Raw genomic sequence first — 19,296 nt, 5'->3', positions numbered from 1 at the left:
TTCAATGGATGAATGCACTTAAGTTCTGTAAAGTAGCAAGTGCACCATACTTGTTATATATTACTGTGTGATGCCCAATATAAAAAATACACTACTACGTATGTACCATAAACTGCACCCTTGAATTTCTAAAAATCCAGCAGTGAAACTTTTCTGAGCCCATAATGGACCTTTCCTCTGACCAGTGTATTGCAAGCCCACTATAAACAGATGTGCTTGAATGTTATACCTCACTTAAGGCATAAGTTGTATGTCTTTGATTACTAAAATATTCTGGTAACATTATAAGTGTCTGAAGATGTAAATATTATCCATAATGTATATTGTGAAAATTTATGAGAAAGACAGTACTACTATGATGAAATGTGCAAGGCAATACCCTATAATATTAAAACCTTTACCCTGAATTTATATTTGCTATTTTTCTGTAATATGTACATACATATTCCTTGTAATAATTTTCTTTTCAAATATCTTATACAATGGCTTGTTACACTGTTACAGTACGGTGCAATTATACTTAACATGCCTCGGGTATGGTAATAAAATACCTGACTTTTTTTTTAAGGCTGTCGTAATTACACGGCTGGCAGAGTAGGCATACCGCTCAGATGTCGAGACTCAAATTTCACTTCTGGTATACAAAAAGATTTAAGTTGGATTATATATAAATGTACTGTACATCTATGAGTTGCCATCAATTATGTAATATTTTATCCTTGACTCTCATTGTTTCCCATTTAATTACTCTAAAATAACTTCTATTAAAAATACTATTACTCCAGATAATGCAAATACATTTCTGTATATTACACAAAAAATTTATGACTTAAACCAAAAATATCTGGTATGCAAAGAAAGTAAAAATGGAGATGACTATGGATACTGACTACTTTATCATTTTGTTTTCTTTATGTAAAATATTTTCAGAATCACATATCTTGCATGTAGGAACATCATACCTGAATAAATGTTACCCTACTTGAATGATACTGATAGCTAAAGCTGTCAGAGCTATGCAGCGATTTAATGCAGAATGTACTGTAGCTTGATAGTATTTCTAGTTTAAGGTAAATTCAATAAAGTTTTCATACAAGAAGAGTTTTATTTTTTTCAAGACCTATTACAGCTCTTCAGTTGCTGTAAAAAGCTGCAATACTTGCAGTGCCATATAGATACTAACTATAAATGATTAATTTTACTAATAGTGCACTGTACAATCATAAATGCATATATTTCTGACTTTAATGCAAAATATTTTTTCAAGTCATCTGTATTTTTTCTATTTGTTTTTGTTTTTTTATGGTGTTTTTACGTTTCATGGAACCAGTGGTTATTCAGCAACGGGACCAATGGCTTTACGTGACTTCCAAACCATATCGAGAGTGAAATTCTATCACCGAAAATACACATCTCTGACCCCTCAGTGGAATGCCCGAGAATCAAACATGGCCACCGAGGTGGCAGGCAAAGACCATACCCTTTTATGTAATACAAATATTCCTCAACTTGGAATTGGTTACTAAAAATGACAATTTGTCGAAAATTGCATTTTTCCTAACTATACAAACCTGAGGTCCTTTAACAATAGGAAGGTAACTGGCGGCAGCTGGGACGGTCGCAAGCTTCGAACAAGGGGAGAACGGTAGTTAACTGCTTGTCCGATCGTGCGCGCGCCCGCGCGCCCGAGAGGTGAAGAATCACTTTTGCTTTAGGCCCATGCAAAAACTTGCAGAGTGAGGGGTGGCATGAGGTGGGACTATATGTAAAGGACCTCAGGTTTGTATAGTTAGGAAAAATGCAATTTTCGACAAATTGTCATTTGTTCCGATACGTAATACAAACCCTTGGTCCTTTAACAATAGGAAGACTCACTTATTGGTGGGAGGAGTCTGAGTCTTTTTGGTGAACAGACTGGTGTTCGTCCAACCCTGGAGTGCCTCCCTGGTCGTAAGAGCAAGGGAGGGATCCAAACCTCTGTCCGATTGATTGGGGTGTGCACCGCAGGATCAATGGTCAGACCTCTGGGCCAAGTACTAAGAGAGAGGCAAGCGTATCTCTTCGTACCAGCAAGCAAGAACTTGTTCCTGTTTGCAAGAGACAATCATAAAATGATGGGTTTGTCTCAAGTTGGCATCCACTTCCTCCCCCTTGTTGGAGGAAGTGGTGGATATTACTCCTATCCCTACTGAAAGGGATAGGATGGTGCTCTATTGAGTAGCTCACCTGCATCTCGTCCTTACCCAGCAGGGTGACGACCGTGTCCCTCTAACCCATGAAGGGTAGAGGGGGAGAAAAAGTATAGGGAAGAGGAGCCAGTCACACTCTCATTCACTCATCCATTCTTACGGTCACACCAGGACTCGATGCTGTTCAGCCTGCGAGGGTCTGAGTTAACTACACAACGTGTTGAGCAACCACCACGGTTCCCAAGGAAAAAGATCCAAGGACCTGTAGGCAATATCCCGAAGGTAGAAGGAGGTGCATGCGGTCCGGTTGGACCAGGCCCCTGCCTTCACTACCTGCGCCACGGAGAAGTTCTTGCGGAACGCGAGAGAATGATGAAGAGGCGTCCACACTCATCCTGGGTGTCGAGTTTCTTTTCAGACAAGCTCCGTCGCGCCTTCACAGGACAAAGCAGCATAGCCTTTGTATCGGAGGCGGTGAAGTCCATTAGGGAGGGTATTGTGAAGGACTCGAACCAATCGTCAGTTACCGAAGGGTTCTGAGTCTTCGCTACGAAGATCGGTAAGAAATCGAGCGTCACAAATCCCCATCCCCTTGTGCTTGACTTCGCAAGAGAAGTCATGCAGTTACCTAAGACGAAAAGAAGGGAATAGTCGTATGACCTATCCCTCTTCTCGACTTTGGTTATGTACAGTACTCATACTGACAAGCTATTAAGACGAAGTAATGATTGCTCTGGAACAACCGAACTAAGTCCACAGCATAGTTCGTAACTGATTCGGGCGCTCTGACAGCTGCCGACTGACTGGTTTGGAATCGGTAGTGAGGCAAGTTGTCCAAGCATCCGGGTAAGTCACGTGACCTTCGCCCTTTAAAGAGTTATGCTGAGAGACCAAACAAATAATATATTTGTTAGTCACCAATGCCGGACGGCGCGGTGATGATTCTCTTAATGCATAAGCTCAAAAGGCGAAAGTCAATTACCTTCAAAAGACCGAGGTCCCTGATGGCAAGAAAATCTCATAGACGTTGAATCTCAGCTTAAGGAGAAACAACACTATGTGACGTTGAAGACGAAGGTAGGCAATGAATGCAACCTACGTCTTCCAGCTGAATCGAGAGAAGGAATCTCAAGATTCTAAACCTGTGCTTACAAATGACTGAAAACGCTAACCGCCATTTCATTGCTGTCCGGTGTGCAATGAAAGCGGGGCGTTCTTCAGTAATGAAACACAGGGGAGAGCCGCCTGAAGAACTGCTTCTCATGGGCTGAACGTTTGGAAGTAGAGCTGGCAGGTGTGGGAGTAGGCGATGTCTTTCAATACATCTGCTAATCCGGGGTGAACAATGAACAATTGCACACCTCCGAATACAAGATATTTTGAGGACAAACTCAGATTCCGCAAAAATCATTCACATTATCGCGATACGATGCAGCAAGAGACTATTACAGAATTCTGTTACCGTGCGGTAAACAGAAAGATGAGAGTCGAATAGATATCTCTGTTTTAAATTCTCGCAATACCGAAGACGATGAATACTAGTGTCACAGCAGTAGATGGTCATTCATGTATGCGAGAATCCCCGTTAATCAGAGACTTAAGTCCGTGATTGTTGGGCAGAGATACGGTTGGTATTCAATCAAAGCAGGTGAGAAAGACATAACCAACCGTGCATCTCGAAGCGCCAGCTGGTACTGAAATGCCTCAGGCAATTCAATACGCAGTAGCTGTCGCTGACTTGTCATCCTGAGTTGCCAAGTAATCCTTTCCACGAAGGAATGCGTTCGGCTAGAACCACCGAGCATAAAAAGATATGCTCGAGCAATTATATTTATGCGGAACGAATTTCGGTAAATATAAAAGCTTAAATGGTGTTGTTGTGACAACACCATAAGTATATAAAATTGAAACTGGAAACTCCTGGGAGGTTGCAGGCAACCCCGAGTTGCAGTTCAATTAGAATACTTCTCGTCTAAGTCGCAATCCGTAGAATAACCAGGATATGCGCCTACCCCTCGGACCATTCAACTGCTTAGCAGAATCATGTCTCGAGGTTAATATACGTAGTATATTTGTAGGATTCTGAACAACGATCTCCATCCTAAATTCTTTCCCTTCAAGAAAACAAAATAAGGATTGGAGATCGACCGCCTTCGATCTCTTAAGAAAGAGAGAGAAGGAGAAGTCTTCCCCGAAGGAAAGCTTCAATGGTGAACAGAATACCGAAGACGATAGTTCAAGCCAAACTGGATATTCCCGTCCGTTCTCTCTAATCCAGGGCTGGCCGCCACTGTGAGATATCTTCCTTCGGCGACAGTCTTCTTCCAACGCTAAGAACTCCAGGAATTCGAGCATTCGGCGAGATCCCCGATTATCGTGGTAACAATTATTGGGAATACTCGTCTAGGAGGAGGAGGAAGAAGAAGAAGAAGAAGAAGAAGAAGAAGAAGAAGAAGAAGAAGAAGAAGCTGCAATACTTCGAAAAACGCCGCTGTCGCGGCAGAGGAGGGGAAGTAGCTTGCCCGACCGGCTAGACCTGAGCGAGCCTTCTCGTCCGGAGACAAGAGGCTCTCCTGGTTCAGAACCGAGTCGAGAAGCTCTTATCGCGGCAAGCCCACCGTCAGTCTGGTTCCCTACTCGGGCTCGAGAACGACTTGAGCCGTGGAGCGGCGATCCTTTCCCCAGGTCGTTGTGCTGACGAATCAGTGCAATAACCTGGGCAAAGTTACTCTGAATCTCGGAATTACAGCGTCTTGAGGAGTAGGACCGTCCAGTCCCTCCAACAAGAGCAGCTCCCAAGACCCTCCTCCTTCAGAAGAAGGACCAGCAACAGATCCCTGACGGTTGCCTCCAATCACTTGCGCGTACGTCCTGGCTGGTCCTAAGACCATACCTGGCACGTGCGGCGTCGTGACGGGATCGTGAGCGGCGCATCTCTCACGATCACTCCTATATACCTCGCTCTTCCTGGCATATGCCGAGGAAGTTGAAGGTATCGGAGAGACAGACCTTGGCTACCCGCTACCGCCCCTGACGGTCTCCTCCTCCAATCACATTGCGCGTTACCGTCCTAGCTGGTCCTAACAGGACCATACGTGGCACGGGTTGCGGCGTCGTGACGGGATCGGGTGAGCGGCGAACCTTTCTCACGCATCACTCCTAGCTACCTCGCTCTTCCCTCGTACCCACCCCCGAGGAAGTTTAGGTAATAGGAGACAGACCTGGACGCTCCCCCCCCCCCCCCTTACCCCCCCCCCCCCCCTTACCTTACCTTACCTTACAGACCTTACATCTTGTTGCGGGTTGCCCAGGTCCCTCAGTGTGAGGCACCTCTAATGTCTACCAGAGAGTTGCTAGTACATCTTCCGGTATATTTTGCATCTTCCAATCTTGGATGGTCTGGGATGCAGTTTAGATATTTGTCGAGCTTATTCTTAAACACATCTACGCTCACTCCTGATATATTCCTCAGATGAGCTGGCAACGCATTGAATAGACGCTGCATTATCGATGCTGGTGCGTAGTGGATTAATGTCCTGTGTGCTTTCCTTATTTTTCCTGGTATAGTTTTGGGCACTATTAATCTACCTCTGCTTGCTCTTTCTGATATTTTTAGTTCCATGATATTTTCTGCTATTCCTTCTATCTGTTTCCATGCCTGAATTATCATGTAGCGTTCTCTTCTCCTTTCTAGACTATATAATTTTAAGAATTGTAGTCTTTCCCAGTAGTCTAGGTCCTTAACTTCTTCTATTCTAGCTGTAAAGGACCTTTGTACACTCTCATTTGTGCAATATCCTTTTGATAGTGTGGGTACCATATCATATTGCAATATTCAAGTGGACTATACGAACATATGTTTTATAAAGCATAATCATGTGTTCAGCTTTTCTTGTTTTGAAGTGCCGTAACAACATTCCCATTTTTGCTTTACATTTTGCCAACAGAGTTGCTATTTGATCATTGCATAACATGTTCCTATTCATCATCACACCAAGGTCTTTAACTGCTTCCTTATTTGTGATGGTCTCATTATTAGGTCCCTTATATGCATATAGCTTTCTTTCTCTGTCTCCATAATTTATTGATTCAAATTTATCAGAGTTAAATACCATCCTATTTACCTCTGCCCAATCATATACTTTGTTAAGGTCTCTTTGTAGAGCGTTCCTATCTCATCACAAGTAATTTCTCTACTTATTCTTGTGTCATCTGCGAAACTACTCACTACCGAATCCTTCACATTATTGTCTATGTCTTCAATCATAATAACAAACAGTATTGCAGCTAACACCGTACCTTGCGGCACACCGGATATTACCTTGACTTCATCCGATTTCTCGTCGTTTGCAATAACTATCTGTTTTCTGTTGTGTAAAAATTCTTTTAACCATCTTCCTACTTTATCCACGATATTGTGTTTTCTAATTTTCTTCGCTAATATATTATGGTCTACTTTATCAAAAGCTTTTGCAAAGTCTAAATAAACCACATCTGTTTCATTTCCGCTTTTCATATTTTTGAATATGTTCTCACGGTGGACTAACAGTTGGGTTTGTGTACTTTTTCCGGGTACGAAACCATGTTGTCCTTTATTAAACAAATTATTTTTTATAAATGTTTCATAATATTTTTCTTCATTACCCTTTCATACACTTTCATAATATGATGTTAGACTCACAGGCCTATAATTACTTGCCTCTAGTCTTGATCCACTTTTGAAGTAGGGGTAATATATGCTAATTTGTGCTCATCATAAATCTTGCCTGTATCTACACTTTGTCTTAATAATATTGCAAGTGGCTTTGCGATAGAATGAACTACTTTCTTTAACAAAATAGCAGGAAATTCCATCAGGCCCTGCAGCAGCTCCATTTTTAATTTCATTAATAGCCTGCACAATATCAGCTTCATTAATATCTATGTCAGCTAAATATTCACTATTTTTCATCCCTTTACTTCTATATCATTATCTTCATTATCTATTCTAGGGTGAATTCTCTCTTATATCGTTCTGCCAGTATGTTTTGCAAATTTCCTTTTTTTCATTCATTAATCTCCCTTCAATTCTCAGAGGGCCTATTTCTATTCTTCTTTTATTCATCTTCTTCGCATATGAGTATAATAGCTGGGGTTTTGCTTGATATTTAATAGGGTTTTTTCTTCCAAGTCCCGTTTTTCATTTTCTTTTGATTGTATAATCTTTTGTTCTGCATTTTCTATCTTACTTTTTAGTTCTATAACTTTCCATGCATTTTTTTCTTTTGCAAGACCTTTTTTCCACTTTCTGATTTTCTGGAACAAGATCCTTCTGTCTCTTGGTATGCATGAATGATGTTTACTTTTCTTCTTCGGTATATATTTTTCCACTATTTTCTCCAATATTTTATATAATATCTCCGTATTTACCCTATGTCATCACTTACGAAAATGTTATCCCAATCTTTGTTTAATTCTTCATTAATTTCTGACCATTTTATATTTTTACTGTAGAAGTTGTATTTTCCATATCCTTCCCACTTTTTCATTTCTTGCTTATCTCTATTTCACTTGCTTGGAATGAACTGTTAAATTCTATGACATTATGGTCTGAAATATTCGCATTATAAACTATTATTTCTTTAACATAATTCATCTCGTTCACAAATACTAGGTCTAAAGTATTTTCCTTTCCTTTCTTGTTGGCAGGTGATTTATTTGTTGAATGTTTTTGTATTCTAGTAGCATATCTAATAGCTTTTCAAATTGCCTCTTATCTTCTGCACTACTATTACTCTCTTTTTATATGTATAAGTACAACCACAATCTCCTATTCGTTCTTTCCATTCTACGAAAGGAAAGTTGAAGTCACCAGATAGGAGAATAGTCCAGTCCTTGTGATTTCTACATATATCATCCAATTAATTTTTCAATTATTAAGTCAAACTCTTTAGTATTAGGAGGTCTATATATTACTATGTTCATCAATTTTTCAGATTCAAATTCTACCGCTATTAGTTCACATTCTGAGTTACTATATTTCTCATATATTTTTCCTTGTTTTTTGTCTTTCCCATATATTGCGGTTCCCCCTTGATTCCTATTTTTTCTATCTGATCTATAAGTTTGGAACCCTTTTATTTGATCATCATTCCCAGTCTCTTGGGAATACCAGGTTTCACTTATATTCATTATATCTATTTTCTTTTCATTTTGGGTTAGTTCTTCTAAGTACTCTATTTTTCTTTTTGAGTTACTCGTAACTAAACCCTGCGCATTCATCACTATGATGGTTTGCGTGTTTTCTCCTTCATTTAATACTGGTAGTAATAAGGATTTTCCCATGTCTCTTTCCTGTTCTGGTATGTTGTTCTTTTTTTCATTTCCAGAAATTCTGACATTAAAAAATCCAACTTTTCCATAATATTTGATCTTCCTTCATCATAATTATTCATTTTGTGTCTGAATCTGCAATTTTCTCCGTTTCTGCAATATCCTCTTGCATAATAAATACAGTTATTATCTCTTGAGTAGAATTTCGGAGCTGATGCTTTGAAATTTTTTGCTGACACCTCTGCATATCTCATTGGTGGTTTGCTTTTCTCTTTTACCTGATATTCTTGATTCTCTCTTTATTTTGTTTCTTTCTTATTTGGATTTTATTACTTGGTTGGTTATTTATTTGATTATGATTCATGGCTACAGGGTGCATATATTTGCATTTTTTGTCGAACTTACATCCTTTTCCTTCTTTAGGAACGTTTTTACATATTTTTGGATGCAGATCTCTGCAATCATCCCCATATCCATCTAAGTATGCACATTTACCATATATTTCATAGTTTTGACATATCTTAGGATGTTTGTAGTAACATCTTTCTCCAAATCTGCAATTCCCTCTTTTCAAAAGGTTGCAGATTTTGTCTTTCTTGTCTATTTTTTCCTCTTTCCCGTCATTGTATAGATCTGGGTAGAGCCTCTTCGGGATTTGCTTTTCTGTTGTCATATCGTAATTTATTTCTTCGTAGGTATGCTGCTTTATTGCCTCATATGTAGTATCAATGAGTATCTCTGCATCCATACTTTTATCTTGTTCTTTGTTTTCCTTATTTTTTTCTGTCATTTCATTTTTGTTTACTTCTCTTCCGTTTTCCTCTTCTTCTTTTGCTTCTTCTTCTTCCTCTTCCTCTTCTTCTTCATCCTCAACTATTTGTACATTCAATCTTGATTTAATAACATTGTCTATCCATGATAGACATGTTGAACAAAAAATTCTTGTATCTTTTCTCAAATCTTGTATTACCTCAGCACACTGTGGATGGGTCGGAATGTTGCATGCAGCACATTTTCTTATTAGGTTTTGTGGATTGACTATGCTATACCAAACCTTACACAGTTTGCATGCTTTTGGCATTCTTTTTCCTAATGCATCAATTAGGATATTCACAAGATTCACCTTATTCATTTTCTTTGTCGGAATATGTTGGTTTATGTATATTTTCTTTATGAGTCTCTTGACCACTTGGATTTTATTTGGAACTTCTTCAATTATTTTCAAGATGTTTTCATTAGATTTGTTCCAGTTTGAAGGATTATATCCTTCTAATATATCTATGAATGCTTTTGTATCTTTTTGGTTAGGACTGTTGCTGATTTCATAGATGAGAAATGCCAGTTCCCTTCCTGCTACCTCATCGTATTGCGAATCTGCTAGACACGCCAAATTACGCCACCTCTTCCCGCAGTTGGAACTTACTGCCATCTTGTTCTGATTTATAGTATTACACTTGATAAACTAACTTAGAAGACGCTTTATCCTACTATTTTCACACTAATCTTATCACCGATAGTTCACGAACACTTCTAGATATTTCTCAAATTCTAGTCGTATGTTAAACTTGTGATATCTGTTGATTAATCTGACTTCACGCGGGTACGACTCACCAAGCAAGATGGCTACTTACGAGAGGACCAGCGTACGTGGGGGGCTGCAGCCGATCACCAACCCGCGGTGGGGATTGATCTGCAGGCCTGGCCGTGCTGCTCACCTGTGGCGAGCGGCTCGACTGAGCACGTCGACCCCGGTCCCGTGCGTCAGACGAGCTGCTGCTGGTCGCCCTATCTGCGCGGTCCCTGTGGGAGCGGCGGTCAGGTGACTTGCAGAGCTCGTTTTCGCGGTGAGACCGGTGAGCGTCCTCAAGGCGCGTCAAACTGCTGGTACCAGCCAAGGCTGGTACCGATGGTCGGGGGGACCTACTCCCAGCCTCAGCCCGTGGCTGGTCAGAGACCGTCACGTCTACCAGGGTTACCAGCTGGTCGCTGCAAGAGCGGCCGCTGGCCTGGCGAGAGTCACATGAGCGGCTCTCACCAGCTTCTGCTCCGTGCCGCGGTCCTGGCGCCGAGCGAACTCGGGCGCCAAAATTTTGGCTATACGCTCTACCGCGGGAGATCGTATACTCGGAATTTCTCGCGAACGAGAGACCGAGCCGGAACCTGGCGTAGCGGCAGCGCCGCAAACACCAGGCGAGGAAGTACCGGAGGTAGTCGGTACGCCTCTGGTCCCCGTCTTCTTCTTCCTTGCGGAAGAGGAGACGGACCATGTTCCCGAAAGAGCAGGAGGACCGGCAGAAGAACCCCCCTGTCCCACGGCGTGGAACGAGCCCTTAGAAGTTCCCGAAGGAGTCTTCTTAGGGGGGAAACCCGGGTTACCAGCTGGTCGCTGCGAGAGCAGCCGCTGGCCTGGCAAGAGTCACCTGAGCAGCTCTCACCAGCCTTCTGCTCCGTGCCGCTGTCTTGGCGCCGAGCGAACTCTGGCGCCGAAACTTTGGCTGCACGGTCTCCCAAGGAAGAGCGTACACTCGGGATCTCCCGCGAACGAGAGACCGAGCCGGAACCTGGCGTAGCGGCATCGCCGCTAGCACCAGGCGAGGAAGTACCAGAGCTAACCGATACTCCTCTGGTCCCCGTCTATCTCTTCCTTACGGAAGGGGAGACGGGCCCCGCTCCCGAAGGAGCAGGAGGACCAGCAGAAGGACCCCCCGTCCCACCCTTAGAAGTTCCCGAAGGAGACTTCTTAGGGGGGGAGGCAGCCTTCTTCTTCTTCGGCTTATGGGCCTTAGAAGTCGAAGGGGAAGAGGCAGCAGCAGACGATGAAGACGAAGATGACACCTTTATCTTCTTCGTCAGCTCACGCAGGACAGTCGTCAGGTCCTCCATCCAGGCAGGAGTCGGGCCTATTGCCGAAGCAACACGGCCCGACTGCACCTGTCCGGAAGGACCTGAGACTGGGGAAGACACACCATGGGCAGGACCAGCATGGACAGGCGCAGGAACCAGGAGCGACAGGAACAGCAACCAGCTCAGGAGCGGCAGGAACAGCGGCAGCGGTAAACACAGAAGGGACAGCCAAGCCAGTAGCGGGAACCACATCAGCGGCAGGTACGGCAGGCCCAGCCATCGCCTTGTAGAATCATCGGCAGCCAGCGGGAATTTGGGTACTGGCGGCCGGTCGAGGAGCGAGCTGCTGGAACAGCAGAAGTCTGGGGCAGGCAACAAGAAAACACCGGCGGCGGCGGCATACCCCCCCTCGGGACGGCGGCGACCGGCCCTATAGCGGCAGACGGCGTCACCGACACAGCATGGGGAGTGTAGACCAGCGGGGGGAAGCAGCATAAGCGGCCATGGAGGTTGTAGTGTAGACCGTGCCAAGATCACCGCCCCAGACCTCGCTAGACGCTGCAGCAGATCGTGGATGCTAGCACGCCATGCAGCCGCAGTGGTCCATACCTGTCCAAGGTCGTCTCCCACGGATGTAGCACCTGCGGTAGCACAGATAGATTAGTAAGAGGGTTCCCTCACGCACGGGGGGAGACATGCCCCACCCCCCCCCGACGCAAGGAAGACCCCAAATACAAAATACAACGAGGAAGCTGAGCGGGGGTCAGGAAAGAAGACGAAGAATCGGATACCAAGGGAGTCGCGGGAGAGCTTTCCGACGACTTCCTGGCAGACCTTCGCTTCCTCTACCCCCGCACAGCAGTGAAAAGTAATATGAAAATGAAACAGAATACTGCACTTGCGGTTCACTTCATAGAACTTAAAGGGGAAAAGATCAATTCCCGGGTAAGAGCGGAAACTTGATCCATAATAAAATGATGCTATCATAAAATATATATGAAAATGAAACAGAATACTGCACTTGCGATTTCACTTTCACAGAAAATCAATCGTAAGGATCAATTCCCGGGTAAGAGCGGAAATTGATCCAAAATTAAATTTGATGCAATTAATAAATGAAAATGAAAAGAATACTGCATTGCGAATCCACTTTCATGCATTCTATCCATAAAAATAAGTCTCGTGCCGAGCGCAATCACGCTCTCGGCAACGAACGCACAGGGCAAAATATAATGAAAAGAGTACTTACATCTTTCAATTACACACTTTCGCCCAAAATACATGACTCGGCGCGAGCGCGCCCGCCCTCGGCACCGAGACATAATTCAAAGGTATCAATTTCATGAAAAGAGCGGAAATTGCCGCATCTACGGCGATAGCTCCATGTTGGCTCATAATTAAGTAATGAAAATGAAAACAGTGTACTTACAGTTTCATTTTCAAGTCAAACAAACCATTAGTAGAAAACACAATATAAACAAAGCATACGACGATGAAGCGGGCAGAGAGCGATGACGAACACGTCCTTCACACCCGCGGCCGAAAGCAAAAGTGATTCTTCACCTCTCGGGCGCGTGGGCGCGCGCACGATCGGACAAGCAGTTAACTACCGTTCTCCCCTTGTTCGAAGCTTACGACCGTCCCAGCTGCCACTAGTTACCTTCCTATTGTTAAAGGACCGAGGGTTTGCATTACGTATCGGAACAACTTGATAATTAGGTAGTTAACTGGAAGCCTAGCCACTGGGAAAAGGGTTGCCAAACAAGCACAACCCAGTGCCAATCCCAAGTCTGGATAAATAGGGATGGTTGAAGGGGGATCTGTTTGTAGAGCATCTGCCAAAAACCAATTATGAAATAAACCATTCCAGATGGAAACAGGTGCAGAAAACTTATCAAAAACAGTGACCTGAATAGGAATTAATCTGAGATGATGATGATAATCAGAGACAAAGTGTGATAGTGGTCTGTAAATATCTAGGAAATAAATTCTTTAAAGTAATTTATACTTTTCAAAGGTATACAAACCAGAGCCTTTGATAAAGGAGTATTCTTAGCATAAACTGAGGGACTCATTGAAGTTAGGGACAAGGGTCAAACTTTTTCATTATTTCCATTTCCCAGAGCTCTGCAAATACCAGGGAATTTAGATTTTTTCTTGGCCACACTTTCAAAGCACTGACTATGACTGTTGCTACAGCAGGTAAAACTGAGGACGAGGCTGTTGTTTAACAACATACAACTCCTCATATACTGTACTACTACAACACACACTCCACCATCTAGCGATTTGATCCACCAGTGTAAATTTTCCTTTTATTTTTATAACTATCATTTCTAAACAACTAAATGGAGGGTAAGATAGCTCAAGGAGCTCCTCCTGCAGCAGTTCCCTCATCCTCAAACAACATGGTGTGTGCAGGTCTAATGGACTTACTATTATCCCTCTTAATGCTATCCCTCCTAGAAGGGGTAGCACTACTAGACAGTGGAATAAGGTTCAAAGCTGGCGGTAAAAAGAACTTGAAGGGTTCAAGGGCATATTCCCCCCTTTAACTGATCATGCAAATGCTTCTTGTCCTCCTTCCTTTTCTTTAACTGATCATGGAAATGCTTCTTGTCCTCCTTCCTTCTCTTGCTAAGCCTAATCCAGTGAGGGGGGATCCCATACTGTATAATCCCTACACAAAGAAACCTTGGTGCTGGTATTCCCTCTACAAGAAGTATCCGAGTACAGGCAGTCCCCGACTTACAACGTTCCGAGGTTACGACACTTCAATTATATTCATCAGAAATTAGTTCCAGGTTTAAAACATCTGTTCCAGGGTTACATCGCTTATGACGCCGATTTTACAGAATAAATATGACTCCAAAAATGCAAAATAATCAATATTTGAAGTTTTTTTAAATGAAAAATGCAATAAAAATGCAGTTTACATAGTTTTTAAGGGGGCCGGCCGGCTAATGCCATTTTTTAATGACAGGACTTTGACATTCATACCACTTAATAAGGTGACTTGTGACATCTCCAAATCGCATATGATTTTCGCCTCTGACCTTCGGTTTTGTGACACCAGGGCAATTTATCCCGAAAATAACCATTTTTCAAATTCTATCTCCTCCCTTGATATTTAATATTAAGACCTGGGATTACTACCATATATAGACCTGATGTAGACCTCCAATCAAATGGAGAGTTTTTTTTCTAAGTCATTTTTTGCTAGATATGAATTTTTCAATATGGTAAAAAAATAAACCCTATAAATCACGAGAAAAAAATTTATAAAAAAAGACGAAACAAAAATTGGAAAAAAGGGCTCTATTTGATTGTTCTATAATGTCTTTCTGAGTTATATACCAAATTCCAATGTTATAGCTTTAAAACTAAGTGAGGAGATAGATTTTGAAGGTCAATAAGTATAGTTTTGAGATACGGACGTTCAAAGTTTTCCTTCGTATTTCTATAAAGACAATGTTAATAAATAATGATTATTATGAATGTATATTTCTTTTTTGTGTATTAATAAACCAAAACTATTTTATTTATCATAATTTAATCATAAATGATGATCCCTTTGCTCATATATCGTAGCCTGGGGCACTGCTTGAGGCAAGATGGGGCACTCCTTCCTACGTAACCCCCTCTCTCCCCTTCACTAACTAGGCTTATTACAGCGAATTTTCTTCTGTATGTTAGAGAGATGTTTTCCTTGTATTTTCCTCTTTGGCATGATGACATTCTTGCCGAAACAAAGATAAACAAATGTAAATGCAAGAGAATGTCAGAGGTGAAACTCGAAGGTGTGCTCTCTTTTTACAAAGACAATTTAATAAATCATGATTATTATGAATTTCATATTCCATTTTGGGTATTAAAAAACCAAAACTATGTTATTTATCATAAATGAAGATCTCTTTGCTCAAAGATCGTAGCCTTGAGCACAGTGTGAAGTGTGCTGTCAGGCAAGAAGGGGGCGTTACTAGGCAACCCTCCCCTCTCTCTTCACTAACTACGCTATATTATGATATTCTGTAATAAAACTTGAGCCATTTTTCTTCGTCTGTATGTTAGCGAGATGTTTTCCTTGCCTTTTCCTCATTGGCATGATGAACTTCTTGCCGAAACATACACCAACCAACGTAAAAGCAAGCGAATGTCACAAGGTGAAACTCGAACGTGTAATCTACTTGAAGTCTGTGGTCCTACTGATTCATGGTTGAACCAGATCGCTTCTGCGAGCCACGGAATCTCTACAGATGCCATTTCTCACAATTTCTTTGCCAATAATTATCAAAATTTACTATAACAAAAAAAATATTGCATTTTCTTGTACGGATGAATGTTTTAGGCTTATTGAGTTATGTTTACTAATTACCCTGTAACTACAAAAGTAAGAGGAATTTTAGCAAAATATTTTGTATACGTATTCTCAATTGCCATATGAAGCTCCATGAATTTTTTCATGACTTTGCATTTTTCACCCTATACCACCATATATAGGGGTTCCGGCCTGCCCCCTTAATGAACCCTTTACTGCCGACTGGACGTATTTTACGTCGACATTTTTTGTCTTCGGGTGCCGACTGGACGTATTTTATGTTGACATACAAAAGTTTTTTTAAAAATTCGCGGAAAAATACTTTTAGGCCTACCAGCCGAAAACTCTTGAATCACACGCCTTGGGGGATGCTGGGAGTTCACGGATCACGGTGTTGTTTTGTTTACAATTGTTACGCAGGCGCGCAAGCGCGAATTTCTTTCTTGCTGCACTAAAAAGTATCTGTGACACATCTCGGAAATTATTTCGTCACTTTGACATAATTTTTGTACCATTTTAAATTAGCCATTACATGGACTATTATATATGAAAATGTGCGCATTTTTATGCAGAATACAACAAAAAATACTCATGATTGTAGCTTTTATCAGTTTTGAGATATTTTCATATAAATAACGATAAGTGCAAAAATTTCAACCTTCGGTCAACTTCGAAAAACGCAATTGTAAGCTAAAACTCTTATATTTTAGTAATATTCAATCATTTACCTTAATTTTGCAACTGATTGGAAGTCTCTAGCACAATATTTTGATTTATGGTGAATTTATGAAAAAACTTTTTCCTTACGTCCGCGCGGTAACTCTTCCGAAAAAATCATACATGCGATTGTGGTAATGTTTGCACCATTTTAAATTAGCCGTTACATAAAGTTTTATATATGAAAATGTGCGCAATTTCATGCATAATACAACTAAAAACAACTCATGGTTGTAGCTTTTATCAATTTTGAAATATTTTCATATAAAAAATGATGTGACAAATTTTCAACCTTCGGTAACTTTGACTCTACTGAAATGGTCGAAAAACGCAATTGTAAGCTAAACCGCTTATATTCTAGTAATATTCAAGCATTTACCTTCATTTGGCAACAAATTGGAAGTCTCTAGCATAATATTTCGATTTATGGTGAATTTATGAAAAAATGATATTGTTATTTTACAATAAAGTTTTGTACATACTTACCTGGCAGACATATACTTAGCTTACGTCTCTGACGTCACGACAGAATTCAAAACTCGCGGCTAACGCGACAGGTAGGTCAGGTGATCTACCTTACCCGCCGCTGGGAAGCGGGTGTAAGAACCAACATACCTTTCTTGCCAGATTTTTTCTCTCTTATACCTGTCTCCTGAGGGGAGGCTGGGCGGGCCATCAATCGTATATGTCTGCCAGGTAAGTATGTACAAAACTTTATTGTAAAATAACAATATCATTTTTGTACATGAACTTTCCTGTCAGACATATACTTAGCTGATTGACACCCTTGGTGGAGGGTAAAAAGACAGAAAATAACAAAGAAAAGGTAAACAACACCTGTTGTAGGATAAAAATAACCTTGGTTCTTACCTGTTTAGGCTGAAGACTTCATAGATACTGTCTATTAGTCTGCATAGCCATAAGAGCTACAGCGAGGGCGTGACCTACAGCTTGAAAAGACTCTTTAGGTTCTACTAACGGGACTTGATATCCGCTTACTTAGTAGAATCCAAGTCGGATCATGTCAATGGGGGTTCGCCCTCTTCTATGACAGAACCTGTCCACTACCAACGCAGGGAGCTTCAAACCAAATCCGATCACCTAACCAAACTAAAGTTATTAGTATTACGAAACGAAAAAAGATGCCTACCTGCATCATTTTTCATACAACCATATGAACTCAATTAACAAAAACAAGGGAAAAAACTACTAAGGATATGTTCCAGCTCCCTGCCCCAGCACCAAATCCGCCGATACGTACGGGCCTAACGCGAAGCACTCGTCATACGTAATACTGACGTCTTTTAGGTAGTGGTTGGCGAATACTGAATTACATCTCCAGAATGAAGTTTTCATCAGATTCTGAAGAGACATATTCTTCTTAAAGGCCAAGGAAGTGGCAATTGCTCTCACTTCATGAGCCTTGACTTTTAGGAGCTTGAAATGTTCTTCATTACAAGATCTATGTGCTTCTTTCACAACACTTCTAATGAAGAAAGACAGCGCATTTTTCGACAATGGTCTGCTGGGGTCCTTTACAGAGCACCATAGTCTGTCCTCAATGCCCTTAAGGGTTTTCTTCTTGATGAAGGTAGTATTTTAAACTCCTAACAGGGCAAAGAGTTCTTTCAGGTTCTTCCCCTACTAGGGAAGATAAACCACGAACCTCAAAGTTCCTTGGCCAAGGATTTGAGGGGTTCTCATTTTTTGCTAAAAACGAAGGAAGGAAGGAACAAACCACGGAGTCTCCTTTGAAACCTACCCTTCCTTCTAGGGCATGCATCTCACTAACCCTTTTAGCGGATGCTAAAGCCATGAGAAAGAGAGCTTTCCTCGTGAGATCTTTGAAGGAGGCTAAATGTGGTGGTTCAAACCTAGCGGACCTCAGGAAACGAAGAACCACATCCAGATTCCAACTTGGAACTTCGTTCGAAGTTTTCTTGGAAGATTCAAAAGATCTTAATAGATCATGAAGATCTTTGTTATTCGAAAGATCTAAATTCCTATGTCTGAACACCGCAGCCAGCATGCTTCGGTATCCTTTGATAGTAGATACTGCCAAACCGCATTTTTCTCTGAGGAAAACTAGGAAATCTGCTATCTGAGTCACAGGGAGGTACTGGAAGAGGAAAACTTCTGGTTCCTGCACCACCGGCGAAAGACGTCCACTTCGACTGGTAGACTTTAAGGGCCGAAGTCTTCTAGCTGAGGCGATAGCCTTAGCAGCTTTTGTCGAAAACCCCTTCGCTCTGACAAGACTTTTGACAGTCGAAAGCCAGTCAGATTGAGAGCGGGGAGGTTTCTGTGATACCTGTCGAAGTGGGGTTGTTTGAGCAAATCTTGTCTTTGTGGAAGTGCTCTTGGAAAGTCCACCAACCATTCCAGTACTTCTGTGAACCAATCTTGGGCGGGCCAGAACGGAGCTACTAGCATCATTCTTGTCATCTCCGAGATAGCAAATTTCTTGAGGGTTTGTCCCAGTACTTTGAAGGGGGGAAAGGCGTAGACGTCTAGACCTGTCCAATCTAGGAGAAACGCATCCACTGATACTGCTCCTGGGTCTGAGATCGGGGAGCAGTAAAGTTCGATTCTTGCGTTCTTTGCTGTTGCAAAGAGATCGATGTGAGGTCTGCCCCATCTTCTCCACAGGTCTTGGCATACCTCTGAGTGAGGGTCCACTCGGAAGGCAGGAGTTGATTCTTCCTGCTCAGGAGATCGGCCCTGACGTTCCTTTCTCCCTGTACGAATCTGGTGAGAAGACTGATCTTCCTTGTTTGAGACCACAGCAGAAGATCCCTTGCTGTTTCGTACAGGGAGAAGGAGTGCGTCCCCCCCTGTTTTTTGATGTACGCCAAGGCTGTTGTGATGTCCGAATTGACCTGCACTACTGCATTTCGGACGTGGGGCTCGAAGGCT

General features: G+C 42.0%; 1 long non-coding RNA gene across 3 annotated transcripts in view; it reads right to left on the bottom strand.

Annotated features, from left to right (window-relative positions):
* The window catches only part of LOC135211186 (uncharacterized), a 321,835-nt gene that overhangs the window by 65,140 nt on the left and 237,399 nt on the right, over positions 1-19,296 (bottom strand). The gene's annotated exons all lie outside the window — the stretch shown is intronic.

The sequence above is a fragment of the Macrobrachium nipponense genome, chromosome 4 (assembly GCF_015104395.2).
Source record: "Macrobrachium nipponense isolate FS-2020 chromosome 4, ASM1510439v2, whole genome shotgun sequence".
Taxonomy (NCBI): domain Eukaryota; kingdom Metazoa; phylum Arthropoda; class Malacostraca; order Decapoda; family Palaemonidae; genus Macrobrachium; species Macrobrachium nipponense.
The sequence above is the reverse complement of the archived record's forward strand: the minus strand, read 5'-3'. Positions and strand labels throughout refer to the sequence as shown.